Raw genomic sequence first — 9,402 nt, forward strand, 5'->3', positions numbered from 1 at the left:
AGCCCCTTCCAATCCACCGGCCTGGAAAATTTTCATTTAGGAACACATGGACATGTAGTACCCAATGCGATGGAGTATCATCTTGCTGGTTAATGATGGTTTGTTGAAAGTCGTGTAGTTGCGATGCCACGTATTCAGCCAAAAGGTGCAATTAAACTCTATTGATGCCTCGCCGAAGAAAAAACGGACGAGTGATGAGGCTACGCATGGTGCCACACAATCACTTTTGGAGTATCTCGCTGGAGTTCGCCAGTCACATAGACGTTTTATGATCACCAGATTCCCGCACTGTGTGTCCTCATTTTTCATGGAAGATGAATGGTTGCCTCGACACTGAAATAAATTCGGTTGAGGAATGTTTCAACCGCATGGATCCGGTTCAAGCATGTTAAATGAAACACTTTTCTTATCGTTTAACTTCCGTACCTGTAACAATTGCAGTTTGTACGTGTGCAATCACAAATTTTATACTCACATATTTTTGTGTGCGTCTTTGTACACTTTGGAATTAAGAGCTTGAACTGTCTGTTGTGTGCGTCTTTGTACACTTTGCAATTAAGAGCTTGAACTGTCTGACAGCAGTAAGGGCTATGAACAAATTTTCTGAAAGAACAATCGATATCTTTTACACTATCAATATTTTCTTCATACTATCTCAGTCGTTCATTCCTCGCTTTATCGATTACTCCCCCTGTCTCCACAAATTTCTTGCGCCATGCATTATTTGATGGACATGTCGATGAATGTCTTCGATACTAAGTTCTAAAGTTTAGTTGAGGCTACAGTAAACCAAAATACACACTGTATCCTTTCTTGAGGAGCTGCCATTTTGTATGGAGATTGTCTCACAGTTTCTCACCCATCAACAGGGCACGTGAAACACATAAATGTAATGCGATTAAAAGCTTTGATAACCTTTGAGTGTATAGAATGAATCTGATAAAGGTATCTCATCAGCTGCCTTTGTAAATTTGTGTTAATATCTGAAGTACCGTGAGGCTGTTCGTGACCGATGCTGTTGTCTACAGAAAGGTTACAACGCTGGATGAACGTAGCGAAATACAGGAAGATCTGTAGGAGCTCGGCGATTGGTGCAGGAATTGGCATTCGACCCTGACAGTAAATAAGTATGACGTAATGTTAGGGCAAGTGAGCTGTTAATGTTCTTTAACACTACTAGCGATATATCGCTGGAAACCTTAACACGTAGGAGTAACCGTTAGGACCATACTTTTCACATGAACTTGAAATCCGAGCACACGAGATTCATTGAAAGGACTTCAGTTTTACTTTTTCTGTTAAAAAGAATCATGCGGCCCCACTAAGAATTCTTCTCCTGTGCCAACCTTTTCATCTCAGAGCAGCACTTGGAACCTATGTCCTCAATTGTTTGCTGGATGTATTTCAATATCTGGCTTCCTCTACAGTTTTTACCTTCTACATATCCCTCCAGTACCGTGGAACTTGTTCCCTGATGTCTTAACAGTTGTTATATTATCCTGTCCCTTATTCTTCTCAGTGTTTTCATACATTTCTTTTTGCACCAATTCTACAGAGAACTTACCAATTCATTACATTTTCAGTGCACCTAATTTTCGACGTTGGTCTGCAGCGCCACACTTCAAATGCTTCGATTCTCTTCTGTTCCGGTTTTCCCACAGACCATGTTTCACTACCATACAATGCTGTACTCCAAACGTACATTCTCAGAAATTTCTTCCTCAAATCAAGGACTACGTTAGATACTGCGGACATTTCTTGACCAGGAATGTCTTTTCTTCCTGTGCTAGTGTACTTTTTATGTCCACCTTGCTTCTTCCGTCATTGGTTATTTTGCTGTCTAGGTAGCAGACTTCCTAAACTTCATCTACTTCGTGATCAACAATTCTGATGTTAAATTTCTTAGCATTCTCTTTTCTGCTACTTCTCATTACTGTCGACTTTCTTCGATTTGCTCTCAATCCATATTATGTACTCATTAGACTGTTCATTCCATTCAAAATATCGTGCAATTCTTCTTCACATTCAGTGAGGATAGCAATGTCATAAGCGAATATTATCACTGATATACTTTCACCCTGAATTTCTATCCCACCTTACAACCTTTTTTCTATTTCCTTCGCTGCTTATTTGATGTATAGATTGAACCGTAACGGCGAAAGACGATATCCGTGTCTTACATCCTTTTTAATTCCAGCACTTCGTTCTTGGTCTCCCACTCTTATTTTTCCCCTCTTGGTTCTTGTACATACTGTATATTACCGCATTTCTGTAAAGCTTACCCCTATTTTTCTCAGAATTTCGAACGTCTTGCACCATTTTACATAGTCGAACGCTTTTTCCATGTTGACAAATCCTATGAACGTTTCTTGATTTTTCTTTATTCTTGCTTCCATTGTCAATCGCAACGTCAGTGTTGTCTCTCTCGTGCCTTTACCTTTCCTAAATCCAGACTGATCGTTATCTAACAGGTGCTCAGTTTTCTTTTCCATTTTTATTTATATTATTCTTGTCAGCAATTTGGATCCATGAGCTAGCTTATGTGCAATGATTCTCCCACTTGTCAGCTCTTGAAATCTTGCGAACTGTTTTGATGATGTTTTACCGAAAGTCGGATGGTATACCGCCAAACTCATACATTCTACACACCAATGTGAATGGTCGTTTTGTTGCCAGTTCCCCCCAACGATTTTAGAAATTCCGTTGGAATGTTACCGATCCCTTCTGCCTTATTTGATCTTAAGTCTCCCGAAGCTCTTTTACACTCTGATTCTAATACTTGATTCCATATCTCTTCTCTGTCAACTCCTGTTTCTTCTTCTACCAGATCAGCAGACAAGTCCTCCCGCTCATAGAGGCGTTCAATGTACTCTTTCCACGGATCCGCTCTCTTCTCTGCATTTAAAGGTACTCCTAATGTTAACGTCCTTGCTTTTAAAGATAGAAATGACAACGTTCTACGTGTCGGGGCATGGAATATCAGAAGTTTTAAAGTGGTATTGAAGATAGAAAATATGAAAAGGGAAATGCTATGCCTCAATATAGATAGAATAATGATGTAGTCAGAGTAGTAAAACCAAGAGAAGACAAGGATTTCGGATCAGATGAGTATAGGGTAATATCAAGAGTAACAGAAATTAATATAAGGGGGCGGCCGTTGTGACCGAGCGGTTATAGGCGCTTCAGTCTGGAACCGCGCGACCTCTACGGTCGCAGGTTCGAATCCTGCCCCGGGCATGGATGTGTGTGATGTCCTTAGGTTAGTTAGGTTTAAGTAGTTCTACTTTCTAGGGGACTGATGACCTCAGATGTTAAGTCCCATAGTGCTCAGAGCCATTTCAATAAAGCGGGAGTAGAATTCCTTATGAATAGGAAAGTGGGGCAAAGAGTGATTTACTGTGAACAGTTCAGCGATAAAGTTGTTCTCGTCGAAATCGGCAGCAAACGAACACCGACAACAACAGTTCTATTATACTTGCCAACACCGGAACAGAAGACGGATAGGTAGTGAAAGTATAAGAAATATTGAGGGCAATTCAGTGCGTAAGGGGAATTGAAAATCTAACAGTCAAGAGGAATTGGAATGTGGTTGTAGGCGAAGAAGTAGAAGAAAGGGTTACAGGAGAATAAGGGCTTGGTAGTAGGAATGCGAGAGGAGAAAGACTAATTGAGCTCTGCAAAATATTTCAGCTCGTAATAATGAATTTTCTGTACAATAACCACAAAAGAAGTAGGTGTACTTGGAAAAGGCCGGGAGATACAAAAAGATTCAGTCAGATTACATCATGGACAGGGGAATTCCAGAATCAGATTTTAGACTTCAAGGCGTGCCCGAAATCAGATACTGGACGTAAGACGTACGCAGGGATAGATATAGACTCAGATCGCAATTCAGTAATTATTAAGAGTAGGCTAAAGTTCAAGAGACTAGTGAGGAAGAATCAATCCGCGAATAAGTGGGATGCGGAAATGCTGAGGAATTAAGGGATACGCTTGAAGTTCTCTGAGGCTATATTGCGATGATGAATAGCTCAGTAGGCAGTTCAGTTCAACAAGAACGGAAATCTCTAAAAAGGGCAATCACTGAAGCTGGAAAGTAAAATATAGGTATAAGTATGTTAACAGCAAGGAACCCATGGTAACAGAATAAATTATTCAGTTGATCGACGGAGGAAGAAAGTACAAAAATATTGAGGGAAACTCAGGAATAGAGAAATACAAGTAAATTAGGAATGAAATTAATAGGAAGTGCAGGGAAGCTAAGTCGAAATATGTGCATGAAAAACGTAAAGAAAGCGAAAAAGAAAAGATTGTCGGAAGGACCGACTCAACGAATAGAAAAGTGAAAACAGACTTCTGTGAAATTAAAAGCAATGGTGGTAACATTAAGAGTACAATGGGTATTCCACTTTTAAATGGAAGATATAATTCATTCACGAGAGAAGTAACTTCTAAAACGCTTATAAGGCCGATTCTTGAGCATACCCTATCAATTTGGGACTCTTATCAGTTTTAATTAACAGAATAGGTAGAGAAGAAATTAGAGCTGACACGTAGACTTACAGACAGCCATTCTTCCCGTGCACCATTAGCGAATTGAACAAGGTATCATACACTGCACACAGTAAGGTGACCAGCGGAGTATAGATGTAGCTGCAGATTCGTCTCTTCCTGCAACGACTTATGAAATGCGGGGGGCGGGGGAGGGGGGGGGGGGACAAAAATATGGAAACATCACAAATCACAAAGTTAACACATACGGTAGGAAACCCACTGGAATTCAAAACAGCTTACAGTCGTCTCGGGATAGGTAAATTCAGATCCTGTATGATTTTCTCCGGAATCTTATACCATTCTTCTTCCTAAATAGCGTTGAGTTCAGGTAGCGACGACGGAGGTGAGAAGCAATCATGCACTCTTGTCTCCAAAGAAGAACACAAAGGCTCAGTAATATTTAGGACTGGTGGCTGTGTTGGCCAATGGAGATGCAACAATTCTTCCCCAGTTCGGTACTATGCGAGCTGTATGAACGGGAGCTCTGTTGTCTTGGAACACTGCATCACCGTTGGGGAACAAGCATTGTACATGGGGTTAACAAGATCAGGGTAAATAGTCATGTAATCCTTGGTAGGAATGCAGAGTAACCATGGTTGGCCATGTCATCATCGAACCTCTGACATGTTTCACTCTTGAAACGTAAATGCGGCCAAAGGTTGCAAACGGTGTGAAACAAGACACATCCAACGAAATGACTTTGTTGCATTGTCCCATAGCCCAGGTTTTATTCCTTCAGCATCACTTTTCCCTGTTACGTTTGCATCACTGATGTATGGCTTTGGAACTCCAGCACGCCGTGCAATTCCCAGCTTTTAGCCCTCTCTTCGTGTTTTTTTTTTTTTTTTTTTCTTTTGCTGAGAGTGTAAAATTCAGTTCTGAAGGACTTTTGCAGCTGTCGTTCCCTTATTTTTCGTCACAATCCACTTCAGCAGCCGTCTGTGACGATCACTCAGCACACACTTTTTTCCACGTTGTGACTTACTGGATGTTTTTCTGCTTTCCCTGCACGCGGTGTAAATCTTCGACACGGTGCCTCTTGAAACACCAAATCGGCAGGCTACGTTGGCTACGGAAGCACCCGGCACACAAGCACCAGCAATTTGTCCGCGATCGAATGCACTTAGCACGACATAATGCACTCACAACTCCATAGAACACTGGTCTGACAACAGTTGACGCCTTCTACGTGTTGGGGACATTCCACAGGTGGTGTTCGTAGTCAAATACAACATTGCACCCTGCAGGATTCGCTAGCATCTGCATTTACAGAATGAGATTTTCACTCTGCGGCGGAGTGTGCGCTGATATGAAACTTCCTGGTAGATTAAAACTGTGAGCCGGACCGAGACTCGAACTCGGTCCGGCACACAGTTTTAATCTGCCAGAAAGTTTCATATGCATTTACGTTCAAGCATGCATTCCTGATGGAGTTCCTACTTTTTGGCCAACCTTTTTATGATCCAGCGTCACTTGGTCCTGAGCCGGAATAGTAAAGCCTTTAAAATTGTGTCATCGTGACGCCGGCGGCATCTAGTCTGAAGTGTGGCATTAATAGGTTGCTGTTGAGCAAACTACTGAATTGACCATGTCTTTTCCTCTGCCTATACGATCTCAACTTTTTCATTTTGCTCTTGGACCTCACAAACACAGATGCATAATTGAAAATGCGAGCCGGCTGGAGTGGCCGAGCGGTTCTAGGCACTACAGTCTGGAACCGCGCGACCGCTGCGGTCGCAGGTTCGAATCCTGCCTCGGGCATGGCTGTGTGTGATGTCCTTAGGTTAGTTAGGTTTAAGTAGTTCTAAGTTCTAGGGGACTGATGACCTCAGAAGTTACCGTAAGTCCCATAGTGCTCAGAGCCATTTGAACCATTTGAAAATGCGACGTTAGTACAATGGCCCGTATTACACGGTCAAATATGTTCGACAAATCTTTTATAAAAGATTGGCCAAAGGTCTTTGACACATCTTTTATAAAAGACGCAACAGGGCTCCAAATTTTATAAAAGATATCCCAAAAGTACTTTTGAGCAATTTTGCTAAGAGGTTCTACGCAGCTGATGAGTACTGTGTATAACTAGTTATGTATAGATACATTACCAGCTTCTAGGCGAACTGTTTTTATTTTTCAGCCAGTTTCCATCTTTCAGGTCCTCTTCAAATATACAAACATCACCATAGTGAATACAAGCTCACATTATGATTGTAAAACATGTTTATGAAGCCAGTTTGTATCAAAACTTCCTTAACAACAGTTGAAAAATGTTAGGAAATCATAATGAGAACATGTGTTTATTGTGGTACAAAAGACGAAACCGGGTGTAAAATAGAAACAGCTGTCGGCGTTTCTATACATTTTGAGTTTCGTGGGGTTCGTTTTTAGTGTCGCTTTAAGTCATTTCACGTGGGAATATTGTTACTTCTGAGTTTTCCTCATCCATTAAAGTCAATCGAATGCTCATGATACCACAAACAGCAACAGTGGTGAGACTAGCGAAGGGGACTGGGACTTCGTGCGCCTGCTTATAGACTCACAAGCGTACTGAGCCACAAGAAAATAAAAAGCCTCCAAGTCAATTAACGCCTCATCAAGCAGTGTACGGCTGCCATCTGCCTGGTACTAGGTACTCCGTTCAAAAGGAAGGAAGCAAGAAATTTTAATGTTCAGCGTGCTCGGATTTGAGCAAATACATAGACGGCACGTGGGGAAAAGGGGGTCGTAAGTGCTCGTGTTCTTTTCAAAAGGACCATCCCAGCATTTAGAGAAACCATGTGGAATCTAAATCTAGATGCCTTGACAGGGAATTAAAAAACGGTAATCATTCACAGAACGATTTTTACTTGATACTCATAGTTCACGCTCAATTTCAAAAATTTTAAAAATCACATTGATTTCTTTCCATTTTCTTGTAACTTCGTAAATACAGACAAATTTCCTGGCCCACAAAAAGTGAAAAAGAATTTCGATTATGAGTATACATGCTGGACTGGATGTATAGGAACATTATAAATTGCATTTATATAGCTAAGTAACAAAGGAGAGCACACTTCCTGATCCCGCAGTGTACTGCCTTCTGTACATTAAAAAAAGCAAAATTTTGGTAATGAGAACGAGTGAGACTGCCGTCGACTACTGATTATGCAACAAGAACCCAGTGTCCCTTGATAACATGGTTGTAAACCTTTATAACGTTGCCACGCATGCGTTTCATAATGAGGAAGAAAACAGTAATACGCTCTGAAGGCTTAAAGGGCCTGTAGATGAAAGAATGTCTATTAGGAGACCTGTGGATGAAAAAAAAACTATTAGTCAAGCTTGCACCCTTTCTTAAAAATCCTACCATGTCCCACATCGTGTGTAAAACAGTGTTCTACAATGAACAATAGCGATGCCTCCTTGGTAAAAGGATAGAATGTAGTACCATAGCATTTAAAAGGAGGTCGCTGATACACAACATAATGAAACAATCTTCCTCTTACTGGAAAATTACTAAACTGCCAGTTTCCTTCACGCTTGCAGCTGTATGTAGGTGAATAACAGAACTCCTTACGTTCCGATCCAGCTCGTTTACGTTGCAAGCCTTTTACAGCTTTCAACGTCGTCAACATGTGACAGCTGGCTATCGCCGTAAAAGAGATAATATACAGGAAAACATCAAAAGCTACTTTGAAACGACAGCGACTGCAATAAAAACAATCTTTCACAGTACGATAGCAGCAGTAACTGTGAAATGAAACTCGTGTCGCACAAACACAAGCGTAATGTTGCAGTTATACTGTCAAAGACTGCATTTTCTGTTCCTAATATACTTACGTTAACAGCCTATGACAGTCACTCCTCAAAGATGTTTGTTACAATATTTTCCTCCATACCAGTATCTTGAAGGCTATCGACCGTGCTGTGAAATAACAACAAATATCTTTCTCTCAAGATGAATAAACTGAAGTGAAGCGTTCAGATTTATAGTTTCATTCTTGAATATAAAGTTGTTCTACCAGTAAGCATCACAAGAATTGCCTCAGATTTTACAGTTAGGCATATTTACGTAGTAGTAGCACAGAAGACACTTTCATAGTTGCCGTTTGCATAAAATGGGATAATTAACAAATAAAAATTCGTATCAAAAGAACAGAAAACTTGATTTCATCACATCGCACTTTTTATTAGCTTTAACGTGAAAGACACAATGAAAGGCTTGCAAAGGCGCATTAGGAAAGCACAACGCTAACATAAAATAACCATTATAAGAAGCAACATGGAACGAGCGAGGTTCAAACGCGATTCCGGCCGTCCAGATTTAGGTTTTCCGTGATTTTCATAAATCGCTTCAGGCAAATGCCGCGATGGATCCTTTGAAAGTGCACGGCCGATTTCGTTTCCCACCCTTCCCTAATTAGAGCTTGTGCTCCATCTCTAATGGACTTGTTGTTGACCGGAGGTTAAACGTTAATCTGCTCCTCACCCTCCTTCTTATAAGAAATATGGAAGATTTAAGTTGCTCACTCGTGCAAATAAATTCTGAAAAACAAAGCAAACTTGATTGTATCAGCGTTTGTTTGTGCTTCGAATGTGCTGAGTTCAAATAAGAAACACTCGTTGTTTTCTTGTAACGTGAGAAAACTATAGGTTATGCGCTAAGTGGAATATACACTGAAGAGAAAAAGAAACTGGTACGCCTACCTAATATCGTGTAGGGCGCCCGCGAGTACGCAGAAGTGCCGCAACACGTGGCATGGACTAGACTAATGTCTGAAGTAGTGCTAGAGGGAACTGATACAGTGAATCCTTCAGGACTGTCCGCAAATCCGTAAGAGTACGAGGTGGTGGAGATCTCTCCTTAATACC

The sequence above is a fragment of the Schistocerca serialis genome, chromosome 5, assembly GCF_023864345.2.
Source record: "Schistocerca serialis cubense isolate TAMUIC-IGC-003099 chromosome 5, iqSchSeri2.2, whole genome shotgun sequence".
NCBI lineage: Eukaryota > Metazoa > Arthropoda > Insecta > Orthoptera > Acrididae > Schistocerca > Schistocerca serialis.